The following is a 20,184-nucleotide window of genomic DNA, read 5'->3' on the forward strand; positions in this document are numbered from 1 at the left end:
TATTATTCTTCGATGTAAATAACAATGCAATTTTCAATTCTACGCGATATAATAGAGGAATGATTTTATAACAAATTATTATTTTTAATAAAAATGAAATTCAAGTGTTTTTAAAATGAAAGAGTACAAGCTACGTACAGGAATTTTAAATAAGGAAGGCTATTGACAAACACGTCAATGAAACAAGGATCTCAACAGATTTATTTGAAGTCATCAACTTTTATGGTCAATGCAATGACCTTTTCAGCCAAAACAATATATTTTTTAATCAAATTCTGACTGACGTTTTTCATACTAATTGTTCAACTGTTTGTACACAGTGAATTGTTCACGGATTTTTCTTTTTTTTTTACCAGATCATAAGAACAGCTTATAGCGAAAGAGAATGCTTACTTCACTTTGGCACCTGATCCCACATCTGATGTTTATGGAGGTTAAGGGTTTCTCTGCTTCCTATTTGTGTTGTTAAAATGGCTTTTGTGCCTGAATATTTTTCGTCATCTCCATATATCATTACTATAATTTTTTCCAGGCGAGAGCATGACTTTGAACACAGTTTGACAGAAAATCTTTATAACACACACGACATTCTTTCAAGGGATACCATATTACAATTTATAAAAATGAACCCATCAGTGGAACTTTTAAAAAAATCCGAGCTTTATACATCAAATAAAAGCAGATACAAATATGGAAGGTTCCACAGTAAGACAGTAAAAGTCCAAAACTACAAGATATGCAAGATAATGCCCTATTATCATTTGAACATGAGGCAAAACTATTAACATTCTCGTTTAAAGTTATCATTTCATATTAAGTTCTGTGGATTTATGATGACCTTGTTACCGAGCACAATAATATATCAATCAGTTAAATGCTGACTAATCTTTCGAACAAATAATATTGGTAGACTATTAATTACACACCGAATAGTTGATGGATTCTTCCGTTATTTCTAGATGACAAAGGACACACAACCGGTGTGTCAGGTTGGCAGAGGATGCTTGCCCCTCCATGGAATCTGATCCCATCTCTGTTGTTTTAGAGGTTCATGTTTGCTTCTGAACTATAATGTACGCATGGGATTTAGAGTTTAAAAACTGTTCGTCATCTCTAAAAAGTTGATTAACATAACGTAGTCATGCAGTTGCCACAATTTTGATAACGCGAAATATAATAACAACGCAAGTGATAAATAAGGATTTGTGCATTTTGTGTTTTCATATTACTTCTCGAAATCAATGCAAAATTTAATATTGAAAAATGTAATAGGACAATTTTTAGGATCATAAAATTTTACGTTGATCTCGACGCAATAAGTAATATCACAAAATGTGATAATAAAAAATATATCTTATTACATTTTCCGTTATTACATGTACAATTTGAGCTGATCTCGACGCAAAATGTATTAACGCAAAATGTAATTATCCCACATTATCACATTTTGCGATGTTATTTCATTTTGCGGTGTAACACATCATGTTAAACTGCCAGAGGGAATTTATTAGCTCTTAAAAACTGAATAGACACAAAAATTTTTAAGGAGGAAGTCAGTATCCTGACAATAAAAAGATGATCCTCAAATCATTGACCATTATCATCTTCCTCATGACTTCACTATTCCTGTTCCTCTCTCATGATGGACGAGGTATAAAAATGCACTAAGTATAAGGTTGAATTTATACACACCTTCATCATGATTGGCCCAGAACCAAGGATGTAGGAAAAACCTACTGAATTGTAAACTTTATAGTACGCACAAACAATACATCGATGACTTGCTTAATTAATTTAAAGACATTGATAATCAAAAATAAATTGATAAATAGATCAACTGATATTGATGACGATGAATGCGTCTGATGAAACAGCTGATGTCGAGGATTGATTGATTGATTGATTCTATATTGTTTAACGTCCCTCTCGAAAATTTTTCACTCATATGGCGACGTCATCGTATGCCGGTGAAGGGCTTCAAATTTAGACATATACTCTGCACTCAGGGTCATTGAACAAAGAAGGTTCTTTATCGTGCCCTACCGTGACCCGGGACCTCCGTTTTTACAGTCATATCCGAAAGACCTGTGACTTTCGCTTCTGATGCCGAGCGCTTGGCGATGGAACAGTCACTGCCTATTTTTTAGATTTGACGCGGCACCGCAAACAACAATCGAACCCGGGCCTCCCGATTACGAAGAGAACACTCTACCACTAGGGTACCGTGAACGGTCTAATGTTGAGGAGGAATCAAATGGTTGACCCTAAGTGATATTCACGTTGGCTCTAATGACAAAATAACAATTATCAAGTCAAGTTCCAAATTTATTATTGATGCACTGTAGATTATTTTCAAATATATATGTCCACTGTATATGAAAGCATATTGGTACACAATATGTTCATGTGGTGAACATTGAATAATGAGAAATATATGATAATAAGACAAATGTTTCAGGAGACAAAGTAACATTAAATTGACAATAAAACAATCATAGAATCATATCAAATGACTTACATTCTGTTTTTATAATGTTCATGATCTAGTATATAAATAACTATAACTATTATATAACGTTTAACTAAAGGATATTTAAAGTAATTTTTGTACTGGAACAGAATACATGTATGATATCAACAAGATCAATGTGTAAAAGACCAAGACGATGTCGTAATAGGCTTGTTTATATCAGTTCAATAGTTTTGTGATATTATAATAAGAAGAATTCAATGGGCAATTGAAAATTGATTTCTCCAGTCTGGTATGAAGTCGCGGCATGACAAAATGTCCGTGTCGGTTTGCTTTGGGTGGGACAGGAGCTCTCTTTATAAATGTGAGAAAAGAAACCGGTCCCTTTACTGACTGCTCATATTTATGTTCGAACTTTTGTAAGGCAAATATATTTCTTCTACTGATTTTCTTTTGTTCATGTTGTTTTTGGATCAAATACGAGATTATTTTACATATTTCCTCATGTTGAACCGTATCCATTTCAGACTTCAATTTCTAACTTTCAGGATCATGCTTAACATCTTATTTAATTCAATACCTAGGGTTACACTTTGGCAAATTCCAACATAAGAATTAATTGTTCCCAAAAGATTGCAACTTTTGGGTATTAATTTTTTTTTGACATTCTCAACTGTTTCTTTGCATTGCTGTCTTCTAGTTTTGTAAATTGATTTAATACCTTCCTTGATATGTTTCCTATGTTCCAAACAAGCTGAACAGAATGGGAGTTCACAAGTCACACACCAATATGCATATTTCTTTCGTGGATGTTTTTCACAGACGTCATGTCTATGTAATTCGTCATGATTTAAACCCGATAAGCCATGGTCTATGCTGTACATTTGTGCACAATGAGCATCTGATTCATTACATTGACTGGTTACGTTACGTGCTTGGTTTTTGTGAAAATTTTTATTTCTTTTTGGTGTGTTATCGAAGTACTCCCTTTGATGAAATAACGCTGAAATGAAAAAAAAGAACTACAATAGTTTTTTAGACTTTAAACATATTAAGTATGATAAAAAGAGGACCCCTTTACTATATATCTATATCGGATAAATGGTGGCAAATATGCATGAAAGTCAGAAAGCTGATTTCATTTGTTCTGTGGAAGTTATATGTTCGCAAACATTTTGATCACCCCTTGTATCATGTACTCTCTCTTGTTCCTCTTCTCCTGTTTACTTCGCTACCTCTATTTTTGTCTTTTTTTATTTTTCCATTGCTATATATTTTCTACGATGGCCGATGTGAGCTGTCAAATCACACATAAGAGTAGTTCTATTTTGTATGCAGAATTATTTGATTTTAATAATATTACCAGTATCATTTTGTACAGAGACAGACTTGTCAATGGCAAATCGCATGAAGTAATTATATAAATTTGGATACACACGTACAAATTTTAAGAAAAAATACTCTTAAGACTCCTTAACATTCCTTAAATTTATTGGAAAGATTATACATAATATGCGTACATAACTGAGCTACTCTTACTTGCTCATATACAGGCTCATATCGGCCATCGTAATTTTCCCACCAACAAAACCCGTTTCTCCTTGCGCTCTTCGCAGGACTCTATAATCGGAGCCTAACTTAGTCACTATGTCTAATAATTGTAATAATTCTGATTAAAGTCTAAAATTTCTTTATAATTCCTCAAATTGGCAAGCATGTTAAAATTGCCTTGGTGATCAACAAATTCCGAAACTATCAATATTTTTGACATTTTTTTTTCCTAATTAGGTTTAAATGTGAGGAATTGGACCTTCCTATTTCTAACCCAGATATCAAAACTGACACCTTAGAAAATATACCTTGCGACTCAAAATTGTCATTGGCTACTACATTAACTAATTAAGGAGCCAACTTGATTCTAAATGTTAGAGATCACTGAGAGATCTTCCTCCGCCCCTTTTTCAAATATTTCCATTTCACTGTAAGTCCCGATCTTCAATTACCGAATTTTAAAGGCTGCTTCATCGATAATGTAAAAAACACGATCATATACAATATTCAGAAACTTTTCGGTTTTTTTTACATAATCATTCAACAACGTGAAGAAACCAAAAGATTATCAAAATTATCCAACAAATATGCCAATGTCAAAATAAAAGTAATGTTTATTTTAGAAGCGTCTTAATTCATATGTATAATAATAAATAGCAACATCAATTCACAGATAAGTTACATTCTCAATGCAAAGATCATTTTCATAATTACTTTATTTAAGTACAAAAAGGAACTTACTTAGATTTTCTGTTTTGAATTTCTGATGTCTTACATGTACGTGCATCTTTATTGTGTAGAAATGGCGCTTCTGCATGCAGGTTACAACACGTCATTTGTTACTAAATTTAATTTAGAATCGATAAATTCCAAACGTATTTTTAACAGCAGCAGAAAAGATTTATATTGATATTAAATCTCGTTGATATCCATTCTGTAGAGGCACATTCTTGCATGCATAGTTCTTAAACAATCTCTGAAACAATTTAAAACAAACTCGACTTTGTTTTTCTCTTATTCTTGCACAATATCCTATTAATATGAAGGGAAAAAATACACGTTTGTACAGGCTTGCATTAATACTTAATTTCACTTTTTTGTTTTTTACTATTTTTTTTCGTCAACACTGGTGGATGCGTTAACCTCCATTGCATCTGGCACAACCTTTGCTCTTTAAAAACGTCCGTGCTTGTTCTAAATTTCATTAATTAATTTGTTCACTTGAACTTTAAATTTCCAGATACATGCATAGGCGCTTTGATTCAGGATGGTATATTTTACGTAATTTGTGTTTTTCTAGGTGTGTCTGAGTACCCTAATAAAAATAAAAATGAAAATTTATTGTTTTTTGTACTCAAAAAATATCGCAGTGGTCTCCCCTTAACTTTATTTGTGTTATATACTTATTGTCATTTGATAAATGACAATTGTCACTCAATATACATTGTTTTGTTATATTTCAACTATTGCGGTAGCCTAACCCGATCACTAGGATTGCATAAATAAAAATTCACTGAAATGCCTGCCGATTTGAACTTTCCTTAATAAACATGAATTAAACCAAAAACGTCCTCTATACCAAGTTAAATCGAGTGTGGACAGAGGCATCCCCTGAAATCTAACACAGGAAGAAAATCCATCATTCAGTCGACTGAATGGTAACTGAATGCACACTGAATGGTCACTGAAAAAACCTTTACCCGTGACCTTTATGTGATCATTCAATTACCATTCAGTCGATTGAATGACACATAATTTCATTGACCTTTCAGTTATCATTCAGTTGCATATTTTTATTAAATTATCTGCATTATCAATTTAAACTTATCAATTTTATTTCACTTTTTCCTGGTATAATAACATTAAATTTATCTAATTCTGAATAAAAAATTGAGAAGAAAAATTAATTCAGGAAAAATAAATTAGTGCTCATGGCAAGAATTGAACCCGGGTCTCCTGCGTGAGTGTTCATCTTATCAATTACACTACGACTTCTTGTTAATAAATATATATTCAAAATCAATCAATTTGTAGAAATCGATGGAAAAACAGTTCACCTGTTGTATCGAGGAGCTGCGATGTGTATATATATCTACTATATAAATTGTATATTCTATGCTAATTGCGCGGATTTTGGGGACAGGCTGATTAATTACACATCTCCTATCGGGATGATGACAATTATCAGTGACAGGCACCTGTTCCAGTGTCAGAGATTTGAAATCGTTGTAAATTCTCTATCTAGAGACTAAGTAGAATAATTTTATTAAAACAATATCATTTAGAAAGCTAAAATCTACAATATTTAGGTTTTTTGCTACAAGAGGCATGTATAAATGATTTATTCTATTCATGATAAATGATTTTAAAATGATGTCTTTCAAAAGCTAAAATATCCTGCGGTTTTAACAATTTCGAGGGCTGTTCGGAAATTATTGAGACAATTACATTTACTCCATAAAGGACGGAGATAATTTCAGGAATATTCATCAACATTTTATAAAGAATGAATAGAATACTTATGCAATTTTTTTTATTCCTATGAAAATAAGAAAAGTTTCAGTGAAATAATAATCATGCATATGTCTATCGACTCGGAGCAGCATCACTCCATCATTTTAACGTCACGTCAGCCAGGGATGATTTTGAATGTCAAACGATCGGGAAGCATTTAATCTTTTTTTTTCTTTGTTATTACATATAACAGTACGAAAATCAAATAGTCTCTTTTCTTAAGCTATTCCTTAAAAATGTTTGCTGTTGCTACCCGAGTGTAATATTTTCATTTGTGGGAAAAGATGACTTAAAATCATGCAGTGTCGATTTATGCAACGCAGGTCAACGATATTGATATCGTAACAATATTACTACTGTACGTAATAACTGATGGTCGTCCGGAGCTTTTGATTTTACTCTGGTTGAATTAATTGTTAAATAAAGTTTACGGTTCCCAATGAAATAACAAACCATAAAACATTTTTTTCTCGTAGTTATTATTTTCTAATAATTTCTATTTTTTTTTATTAATTTTTATTTTTTTTTTAGTTAGTTTTTAAATCTTCTTGATGGAATTGATTTTCAGGGGAAATTATTGATAAAAATGATATTCTGTACACGTGATACTTCGTACCAATTAAAACTGCACGTTTATATCTTTTCTTTTATTGTAGAGTAATTTTGTCATGGGAAATACATGTACCTTGACAACACAGAGAAAGGAAAAGATTTTCACAAAAAATAATCATACTACCAGCCGATTCTACGATGCCTATTGTACAGAACTGCACAGCATGGAATTGGACTTATTGGATTTAAATAATGAGGCATTGTATAGGCATGACATATGTGAAAAACACCCAGATAAGAAATATGACCATTCGTGTGTGACGTGTGAACTCCCATTCTGTTCAGCTTGTTTAGAACACACGTACAGACGACATGACACCGAAAATATTAAATCACATATTCTTAAACATATTCCTATAACTCTAACACAACCACGCAGATACAAAATTGATAATGTTAAAAACAAGACAATCCCCAATTGCTGCACTTTTATGGAAAAGATTAAATCTGAAGTGGAAATTTGCAGAAGAGAATCCACAGGCATGGAGCTAAATATGGTGTTAAAGATGATACTCAAAGTTCAGAAATTGAAGTCAGAAATGGATAAAGTTCTTCATGAGGAAAGCTGTAAAGTTATTTCGTATTTGATCTCTAAACTACATGAACAAAAAAGAATCATTAGAAGACATATTTTTGCCTTACAGAAATTCGAACATAAATATGAGGAGTCAGCAAAAAGACCGGTTCAATTTTTATCAAATTCTTAGCGAACACCTGTACCCCCTAAAATAATTTTTTGTCATACCTTGACTCAGTTTGAAAGATGTGATAAGGTTAGTTGGAGGCATTCAAATAAATAAGACTAAAAGAAAGATAGAAGTGAAAAATGAACAACTGCAGGAAATTGTGTCCACATCTGGAAGCAAGCAATACATTACAGCAACGGATGTCAATAAATCTAAGTAATACATTACAATAATTAACGGGTGTCAATAAATGTAAGCAATACATTACAGTAACGGGTGTCAATAAATGTAAGCAATACATTACAGTAACGGGTGTCAATAAATGTAATCACATTTCTAGAGCAACGTCAAACAGCATCTGGGTCAGTGTTAAGAAAATCTTATTCTGACAAATCAAACAGATAGCGCATTCCATCGTTTCACAGATATAAATAGTGTTTGGGGAGTACACTCGGTGAATGTTACCGGAGAGCTTGTATATATAGACAGGGATTACAACATCAAGAAGCTTTCTGTGGATGATAAAACTAAAATTAGACTTATATCGAAAATAGAACCATGGGATCCAATCTGCTTATGTTGTTCCCGCTTCAATGGGAATATTCTGGTTGGAATGGGGAAATATGACAAGAATTAATGCTTATAAGTACATCAAGGCCAAGGTTACACGGTACAGTAGCGATGGACAGTTAATCCAGACCATCAAACAAAGTAAAATAGGAGAGGACTTGTATACCTTTCCGATGTACATCTCAGAAAACCAAACTGGCAATGTCATTGTTTCTGACTATTACCTTGGAGTGATAGTTACAGACAGTCGAGGAAGACATCGTTTCTCATACAGAGGACTCCCATCTTGGAGACAATTTATACCACGTGGAATCTGTACGGACGCGAATTCTGATATATTAGTTTCTGATGCCGGCCTTGAATTAGTTCACATGATTGACAAGGACGGCCAAATCCTTTCACTGCTAGATATACACTCACACCAAAGAGGAATTAAAGAGTTACGGAGCCTCAGTTATGATGATAAAACTCATATTCTATTGATCGGATCATACAGCCGAAAAAGAATATATGCTTGCAGGTTCCTAAGGTGGCCAAACACTTCCAAAGATAATCTTTCAGAATACTTCTGATACGTAAACAGTTTAAAAACAAATAAGCACAATTCTATTTTTAAAAATCTATCATTGCAAATTTAACACGTTTTTCTAGTTTCTATCCAATAAAAAACATATTACAGTTAAATTTGGCTGAAAATATAAATTTATTTGGGCATATTAATTGTGCACTATATAATAAATCCATATGCACAACTTACTTTTCCTCTTCTTTACTTTTGTAAATTCTTTTCTTCAAATTTTAAATCTTAACTGATAATAGGTACATGTAAAAAGAATAAAGATAAGCTTATATAATGTATATTTGATATTTATGTTTCCATGTCTTTTCATAGTGTGATGTCATTTCCAGTATGGCTAACTGTATTTCCTTTACCAGGCACGTTCTGGAAAGATTGGTGTAGATTCGATGAGAATGAACAGAGATATAGATTAACTGTAGTATAATCCCATTGAAATTTTCTTATCTATGATAACATGATTATAATATCATAAGACCATACCATTGAACTGAGATAAACATGCCTACTACGACATCGTCTTGGATCCTTTTACATCTTGTTGATACCATATTCTGTTCCAATACAAAAATTACTTTAAGTATCCTTTATTACGTGCATCTTGATTATGTAGAAAAGGCGCTGCTGCATGCAGGTTACAACACGTCATTTGTTACTAAAATTAGAATCGATAAATACCAAATGTATTTTACCAGCTGCAGAAAAGATTTATATTGATATCAATTCTCGTTTATATCTATTCTATAGAGGCACATTCTTGTATGCATAATTCTTAAACAATCTATTAAACAATTTAAAACAAACTCGACTTTACTTTTTTTTCTTATTCTTGCACAATATCCTAATAATATGAAGGAAAAATAATACACGTTTTTACAGGCATGCATTAATACTTTCTTCACTTTTATGGTTTTGAGTTCTGTCCAACACACGATGTAGATACGATATCGACAAATTACTTTTTTTTAATAGTTTGTCGTAATATTTCTCTACCTTTGTGTGTTTAATAGAATACTTTCTGTTATAAGAAATTTTCCTTTCTGTCAATGTCAATGATATCGTACCGAATCGAATAATGGTTGCTCAAAGGATTATGGTTTCCATCCTTTATAGTGTGTTTTTCAAAGTGTGAGTTACTTGAAAACTATAACCTATGAAACTTTCCTGTAGTGTCGATATCGTTGATATCGACGATATCGCTTCGATATCGAATCATGTTTGCTCAACCCTTAGTAAGTAACATCCCTGTTCCTAATAATGTGTGTGTAATTTTATACTCACCTTTACGAAGATTGTACTTGCCATCGATATCGTCGATATCGACGATATCGTTTCGATATCGAGTCATGATTATTAAACACAAATTGCTCTACCAACCTTCACCCTAACGCAAATTCTGTTTCCTTATATGTACTTTCTGATTAATAAGTTGACCCTACTGTCGATATCGTCGATATCGTCGATATCGATTGTTAAAACTTATTTTCCAAATTTCAACTTAACCCAACATCTTACTCTAAAACCTAACCGAAGACAATAACAACTCCTAACCCTTTATTTATCATCCTAATTTATTTTCATAGTAATGCAAATAATGAATCAATATAGACAACACTTGTGGTCTTGTAAAATTATGTTATACCTAATTGTGAAAATGAATTGTGTAAATAGGATCGATATCGATACGGTATCGTCATGGTATTGTCGATATCGACGACATCGACATAGAACCAAGTCTCATATATGTATCAATTATTTCCAATTAATTATGCTAATGAGGATCGATATCGATACGATATCGATATCAAATTGTCGATATCGTCGATATCGACGTCAAATTTGTTCTTGGACATGTATGGTTTTTACAAAACTTTCCGTCAACGATGGTGGATGCGTTCAGCTCTATTGCACCTGACACTACCTTTGTTCTTTAAGAAGTCCGTGCTTGTTCAAAATTTCATTAATTAATTTTTTTTACTGGTCCTTTAAATTTTCAGATACATGCGTTTGGTTTCAGGATGGTGTATTTTGTGTATTAATTGTTTTTCTAGGTGTGCCTGAGTATCCTCATGAAAATAAAAATGAAAATTCGCTTAAATTAGCACATTTTGAAAAATGTCACATTTACTGTATGTAACAAGAGTAAAGGGGCGACCGGTCACACCCATCACGTTTATCATATAGCTTGGTTGTTAGATTACCATTAATGTCTTTTTCAAGTAAAATATCCAAGTATGAAACAGATTTGTCAGACTCTGTGGTATCTTTTATTTTAAGCTCACCAGGATATATCGAATTGACGTAGGAATGGAAATTACCATTGTTAATTGACAATACGTGCTCTATACATTATATATCTAAATGTCGAGTTAAAGGCAACATCAAGTGGTTTTTTTTTCTTTTCACGCATAAGATTTTGCACAAATTCTGCTTCATATGAATATGTTAAGACTCCAAAGTGCGATGGTGACGCCAAAGTCCGATGGTCTCGCCAAACCCCGATGGCTCGCTGTCTTTACGTTGTCTTTACGGACGCCAAAGTCAGATGGTCACGCCAAAGCCCGATGGCTCGTTTCCTATGAGACACGTTGCGCTAAAGTGCAATGGTCTGACACGCCAAAGTCCGATGGTTCGGAGAAACAATCAACGTTGATGATGCCACATTCACTGACGCCGTTGTTCTGCATTCAAAAGCCATCATTTCTGTACTCGTTCTCACATTCAATTTTATTGATTTTGCTTATTATTTGAACATTCCAGAGATATTAAGACTAGTTCTAAAACATTACTAGACTGATTGGGTTTAGTCCTTGCTTTGCACCAATCCGAAAGATTTAGGGTTAAGTCCTCGCATACTAGTCCAGTGATTATGGTTAGTCTTGCATCCATCGAATATATCTAGGTTATAGTTGTTACACACTTTTCGAACGATTAGGGTTAGTTTGCACCTATCTGAGAGATAAGAGTTTGTTTTCGCATAATGATAGTAATTTTAACTTATTAAAAAACCTTGGCCCGGTGCGGTATTGAGGTTTGGTACAGGAGTACTATGGCGCCATAAACATTTTCTGCACCATCGGACTTTGGCGTGTCAGACAATCGGGGATTGGCGTAGACTATCGGACTTTGGCGTGACCATTGGACTTTGGAGTCCCATCGCACATTGGAGTCCTACAAATATAAAAATAGGTCCGCTAATAACGGAGCGCAATTGGTACCCATGGGAAGTCTAATAGATTGTTGGAATACCTGGTCTCCAAAAACCACATAGATATTGTCAATCAGAAACTCAAGCATCTCTTTGATGTCAACTTCAGAGTATTTGTGTGTGCAATCAGAATGTGTTTTAACAAAATAATTTTGCAAATAACCAATGGCCAGGTAAGTTAATTTACGAGTTCCATTTTTATTAAAATATCTACATAATATCTATATTTTTCCTACCGCTTTTTAAATATCTGCCGATTTGAACTTGCCGTACAAAACATGCTGTAAACCCAAATGTCCTCTATACCAAGTACAGAAAAAAGCAAAAAATTACACGTAAAATCTAGAGAAATCAAGTTTGGCGCGGTTTCTGACCTCTCGGTTGGGATGATCACTCCTCCATGGCATCTGACCCCACTTCTGATGTTTTTGAGGTCCGTGTTTGCTCTGCTCGAGCTCCTAATTTGTAATGTTTTATGGAATTTGATATTGAATACCGTTCGCTTCTCCATATCCTTCATTATAATACTTTATACACACAAAATAACAATCCAATGTGAATAAATGCAGGATTGTCAAAACTTAAGAAATGGTGGTGTACGAAATCTCTAATGAGACAAATATTTTCTTCTCATAAGAAATTCATTAAAATATTTAGTACTTTATTACTCCAATCATCTACGTCCACAAATAGGTGTAAAAGCACCCTCCCCCACCTCTTTATAGTATTGGGAAATCACTAATTTTTGTTGATGTTTTATTTTCGAGGTATGGAGAGACCCTCGAAATTATGACCACCACGAAATATACAATACCATATGCATTACTACTTAACATTTTCTAACTACAAAATCAAATCCCAACAAACCAATATTTTTTTTCCACAAACCTCGAAAATTTGACCACACGATAATGTGATTTAAGGATATCCGATCCTAAGCCAGGAAGGATAACTCCAAAAATTAATATTTAATTTGAAATGCATCAAAATGAAGCTTGAAAATGAAATTTTTTCATGCAACAATTTTCATTTTATTCATCTTTAAAAGATTCAAGGTTTTTGTAAGTCTTAGAAAAGGTGTTATAAAAGTTGATATTTGTACCCTATAAAAGGAAAAAAAAATACAGTTTTAGAGAAATAAGATTTTCTTGAATCCAGCCTAGATACCAATGCTTATTAGCTTGATATGAAATAAGAAGTGATTTGTGGTGTCTTGCAATGAGAGCAAAAGCCTTTTACACTATGTATTATAGAATACATGACGGAAATAGAGAACAAAAAATACCAAAAAAGTATAAAAAAAATCATGACAATTTCTCTGAATGCCTGGATACCTATCATTTTTTAACCTAAAATATATTTGTTGATCAATTTGAAATTAGAAAATGCATTGCTGGTATTCCAATTCGCTTTTTCTGCAAAAATATTGGAGAAATTTAAAATTTTCCCTATATAATATGATTAACTTTAATCTTTAACTTTAAAGAAATACTGTGGATAAATTTACATAACTTTGTGGATTCAGAGATACTTTTATGAACATTTCTGATTACTTAACTGCCAATTTTATAAACCTGAGGATCCCACTACCTTAACAGTATGTATAAAAATATGTTAATTTACAAATATATGTATAATTTAATAATGCATTGCTTGTATTTAAAATACTTCTTAGAACAGTAAGTTTTCATTACAGTTCTCTGATTTGTTTTAAAATCAGTAAAATTGCTTGATTTTAAGTTTAGTACGTCTGCACTTACGCCTACCCACAAGTAGACGTAAACTTTTGCCCTAAATTTAATTAATCACAGGTACGTAGCAACAGGGGTCCAGGGTGGCCATTACTATTAAAAATTAATTTATTTTTAATGAAAGTCTGTTTCAGGAATATTATTAAATATTAAATATTATTAAGTTATTTCCAAACTGAGGTAGAGAAACAAGGAAACAATATTGAGATTTTCCTAAAATTTCGTGCATATTGATAGGTAATTTGTGAAGTCTCTTTCCAATGTTTCCTAAACATCAAAGAAAAATGATCACAAATTGTGCCCCTCTTGGGAAAAATTATCATCTTTTATTGCTGGAATGAACTACAGTCATTCCAAATAAGATTGAGTTATTTTTAAAATCGGTCATCCATGCATTCATTCTCTATTTCCTCCATTTGGAAATTTGATTTACACCACATCAATTACACCATATATATACATCAATGAGAATTAATAAAAAAAGACATTGTATATTCAATTTGCTTATAAGCGATAGATGAAAACATAAAAAGAACAACCTCATGTTTGTGTGTTCAGACATTTTGTCGTAACATAGGCGTCGGAACCCAACTTTTTTGCAATCATATACATAAAATAGGCATATATTGGAAATTGGAGCTTACCTTTTTTGTTGGGTTAACCCTCCCCACACACACACTTTCAATTAGCTCTCCCCCACTTTCAATTTGCTTCCGATGCCCATGCGTAATAAGTAACTAAATTACAAACAAACTAAATTACAAAAGATGTACACTCCAATACATTCATGGGAGGCGGGAGTACTCATAGTACCTTTTGTTGACTAAGAATTGGTCATGGGTACCCCTAAGAACAGATAAGTAAGAATCTAAATCTTATTTAAACTGACAAATTATACCTGTGTAAACATTATTTTCACCTGATAATTTAACATAAATTCAGATCTTGCATCAGATAATTTTGAACACGACACTATGGCATTTAAAAAAGCTGTTTGTAATGGGGTTCGAAAAAATAATGCACTGATACTCGTATATATATATCCATTAACGGTACAGGAGTCCATAATAAATTTTTAATGTACTTAACAACTTACTTTTTTTTGTTGAAAGTGGGTATGTCCAAAGTGAAGCTAAATGTACGGATTTATGAAGAAATTGAAGTCCGTGAAATCTAGATCTGAGAAAATTATATTTTTCAATGAATAAATATCGTATGAATTTATAGCCTTTAAAATTGTGGCGTTTAAAATATCCATATTTTTACTAGCATTATTCAGTTCAATGAGATAAACGTTTTTGGCATGCATCCATTGCCAACAATGGCACTATGTGTATCTATATGGGAATCATCAATGATTGACCATAATTTGCCAATTCTCCCTAATTTATTCGATCAACTAAACCATCAAACTTCTGAACACGGAGACAAAGGCTTTCGTACTATCCGAAAATGCAGAATATATATTGTTTTTGAACATATATTGTCTATATTGTAGAAAATTGTTTCTTGTAGTACAAATAATGCTGTAAAACAATTTAAACATTTTTGGTACGTTTGCATATTGATAGGAAACTAGAGGCACTGTGAGCAAAGAGTTCACGAAATGATACCTTCGCCTCCCATATGTATAAAATGGCTGTGTCAATGTTTTGCTTTGGGAAACCCAAAATATATATCGGATCAAAAAGTATAATAGGAGGTTCACAATGGCAATATGTAATAAAGATTCTGTGAAAGTGGTATGAGAGGAGTTGCGGATAAGAGATGGGTACAACAAGGCGTAACAAACAGACAGACGGACGGACGGACGTACAGCTAGAGGGACGGGCGGACATACCGATTACTATATACCCTCCCGCTTTTCAAGCGGGGGTAAAATAAATGAAGTCTCTTTGGTGTTTACGCAGCAAATGAAATAATGATTAAAAATTATGCCCGTCATGGGAAAGCTTATCATCGCTTGTTGTTGGCATGAACTACAGTCACTTCAAATGATTTCTAATGAATTTCCAAAAAATATTAATGTAAATAGCAACATTTTGAAAAAACTTTATGCTTTATTAAACAGCGGCATCAGTGCTTTCCTTAATTACACAAATACTAACTAATGGAAAACATCCTGCAAGGACATTGCATAAATTGTTGAAATTCTGATAAAAATCATAGATAGTGCAAAACCATCACCATATTCATGAATTTTGAAATATGTATTACACTACTGGCTTTTAAAACCCCTGTCCGTATGAAAATCCCCTGTCTTTCTCTGTATCCTACAGCATTTTAACAGTAATCTACGGTATATCTACAGTATGGTACAGTTTGCCAGCTCTGTATAAGCAGTAAATCTCTGTATGCCACTGTATGTATCCCCAGTATGCCACAGTTACATACAGTAGGCTGCGATAAACCTACAGTATGCCACTTTATGGCTACTGTTTCCTACAGACACCTACGATAAACCCCAGTATATGCCCCAGTACGCCCCTGTATATGTTCATTGAAGCAAAAAGAAGAAGTATACACACTCCCAGAGTACTGTACGGTGACCTAAGATGTGAGATTGTCAATTTAGTACACAGAGTTACTTACCTGAGAATTTTTCAAACAATACTTTATCCACATAGAAGTATTTTTTTTCATTTGTTTAGACACTTATCAAGTTCTGTCATAACACTTAAGTAACTCTGAAAAATTAATAAATCATTGCTTCAAAAATATTTTATCTATTTATTTTTTTTTTTATAAATTATCGAATTATCATATTAAAGTAATTAATTACTAAATTTATTTTTATATTTTTTTTTCTGCTATTTTTTTCTAACACCTGTTTAATCCATAAAATACTTGGAGTGACTTTGTATTTTTGTAGAAAAAAAACAGCAGAGGTAAAGCTGCATTTTAAGAAATTCGAGTTTTTAAAATTCATTGATGTTCTTAAAAAATAAATTAAACTAATTAATTGCATTGAATTAATCATTGCAGAAAAATTTATTTATTTTCCCCTTATTTTTAAATTGACGATACAAACATACTAATTAGTTAAATACCCGAAAGTCGGATTTATATGGCTTATTTTATGTAAACCGTTCTACGATTTATTTTGTTTTAATTGACAAAAATTGATTTTTCATATCACAGGGAGATCCCCCTGTTATTGTTGTATATATGTTACCTGGTGATCTCCCATCTTCTAAATGTACATTCATCAATGATAATCATGTCTTGCTTAGACTTTAGGGAGATCCCGCTGCCTGTGTGATATTAGGTGCTCAATAAGTCTCTCTACGTTTATCTGGGATCTCCCTAATAGCTAAGGTAGTTTATTTGTAATTAGTTGTTGTCTTCGTCATTAATAAATTACAATATTCATCAAACAATGTCTTGTAGTGTTTTATGGAAGTTAAAATTAACAAAGCTGCAGGACCAACAGGGAACTGGTTTTCACGCATTCTTTACAATATGGGCATTTGTCTAGCATAAGATAAATGGAGGGCATAAATATATTTATCTATTTATTTTTGAAATTGACAAAACAAACAAATTTATTAATTAAATACCCGAAAGTTGGACCTATTTGGCTTATTTGATCTAAACCGTTTTACGATCAAATGTGTCTCAAAGTATTTTTGAAGCATATTTAAACTACTTTAAATTATTTTACTTCCATGATGGATATCAAAATAATCGTCTCATTATGCACAATCTTAACCAGTCAATATCTTTTTTGATACTTTATTTTGTTTTGATTGACAAAAATCGGTTCTCTTAACGTATAAAGACGTTATGAGTAAATGTGAAATAAAATCAGGATTACAAATATATGTTAGTAAAAAAGACGTTATTAAACGCCAGTATATGTAATTTTGATAGTCTTCTCTTCCAAGTTCTTCCTTGTTTAGGCATATTTTGATATTCGAAACGTGTGTATGAGTATCTGATTTATTTGTATTATTATTTTTAGGAGGGGGGGGGGTCATGCGATAACATGTGACACGCATTTCTTGAAATTCAAGTCTAACGACAAGTATTAGTCATCATTAATATTGTCGTACATTCACTGGCTAAGATCTATGTATTTAAATGGAAAACTAACCATAATACTCTTCGTTAAAGCTTCCAAAGACTCGTTTTCATAGAGATAATTTTCAATTTATCCTTAATGATCGCGTGTAACAGTTTTATTATTAATATGTTAGACCGTGCAACCATTAGTGAGTACGAAACAGATCTAGATGCATTCACCGATTTTTTTTTATCTGATGTTTTCTGGAGAGGGCTATAAATTCCACAGCATCTCTGTAATGGTGCAAATTTTTTTTTAAATACGGGCGACTGCAAGCAGAGGAAATGGTTTTTACATTCAACTTACTTCTGTCGACAACATAGCCCTTTTAACGCAAAAACCATGTAAAATAAATATTCGTGTTTATCTGTCGTTTTACTAATCACCCATGACACTTCACGCGTGACGTACTGAGATTTGCGCTTGAAATTTAGAATAACTGAATAAAGCAGGTGTTGGTGTTTATAAATAATTGTGATGAATAGTTTCCACTAAACATCGATAAATAAAATCATGCCACGGCCATGTGTTATATTTTCGTAAACAGCGATATTTAGGCTTAAAACAAGGTAATTCCAAAGAAATTCGCTCGCTATAGAACCTTAATCTCATTGGCTGTCCCAAAATAAAAACTTGTCAAGGTCAGTAAACATGGCAGATAACTTTAAGTCGTGATGTTGACATACACAAAAATACCTGATATGGATTGTTCTCATCTGTATATTTTAGGATTGATTTATGTCTTGGATAACTACATTTTTGGAGTCAAGTTAAGAAATGTTAATAAAATAACCATATACTGACAATTTTAGCCGAAATCCGTGGTTGAGCGAATCGCTTCCGCAGGTGCACAATTACGAATATCCTAAGGAGTACACATGTAGTAGCCCTCTTCCAAAAAAGGGAGAGGGCTACATTATTGCAGCTAACCTTTTAAGTGCACCAAATGCGCACATACAATTTTGTTTTAGCATCAAATACAAACAAGAAAAATTGCTGTGAACATGGGTGAAATAAAAACAAAGGTCAGATATTTCAGCGGATTGCTGGATCACTGTAATATATTAAAGGATATAAATTTTAAAAAAAATGATTATGAATAAAAATCTAATCCAGTGTAATTAGATGATTCTCGCCAAGTTTAGAAAACCTGTGTAAATATTGAACAGATGACATGCTTGTGGGAAGCAATTTCAGGGGGGGGGGGAATCAAATCAGTTCATGTAGACACGTATTAAATTGTACCACGCAAAAGATTCCTTGACAAGCTATAAATATAACTCTTACTCACTATTATTCATTTACCAAGGCAAGAATTTTACACAGCAAAGTTTTGATAAATTTGAATCTTGAAGCCACGCAGAGGGATCGTGTCAAAACCGGAAGTACTATTGATGAAGCATCTACTCGTGGATAAAACATAGGTTTACCTCAAGGGTAGTATCATCCTCATGTATGAGATAAAGAAATGAATAATACTTACTAGAAAGATTTCTCTTCATTGCTTACATGGTATAAGAATGACATACACTTAACAAAACTTCTAAGTGTTCACTTTAATAAATGTATTTATTCAAAAACTACTTTATAGAATGGTGTGATATTTTCAAATTATTACAATAAATGAGTCTTCTCAACAATTGTTGAAAGAAAATCAAATATCACCGATGAAAAATAATGTGACGAAGCTTAAAAATAATAAATCTGTACTCTGCAGCACAAGTGTTTTGTGTATCTAGTTTCTTTTTGTAATTATTATCAAAGTTTTAAAACTGGTTTCACTAAAAAACACAAAACATTGGCAACTGGACCATTGAGATATAAGGGAGAGCCGTTGGAATGTTGATATCTGGATAACTGGATAATTTTTGCACCACGTTTTACACGTACTCACTTTTATTTTAGTGCTTATATGTACTTGATATTAATTTTAAAAATGAACAACCAGAATCAAAATCCATTTAAACACATTTTTCTATAGACTGAGCGTCATTTTTCATCACCGATTTATCACAATTTTAAAGGTTTTCACAAAATTTGACCAAACCGGAGGTGACTTGATCTTCGGGTGACCTTGATCTTCGTCTGAGGCCAGAATTTCGCGTCACACCATGTTAAAAGAGTGTTAAATTGTCCTGAAACAATCTTAGAAACATGAAAACAAACAATTACAATCGTA

This window comes from Saccostrea cucullata, unplaced genomic scaffold (genome assembly GCF_032062105.1).
Source record: "Saccostrea cucullata isolate Sc308-1 unplaced genomic scaffold, CSIRO_AGI_Scuc_v1 ctg10381, whole genome shotgun sequence".
In the NCBI taxonomy this organism is placed as follows: Eukaryota; Metazoa; Mollusca; class Bivalvia; order Ostreida; family Ostreidae; genus Saccostrea; species Saccostrea cuccullata.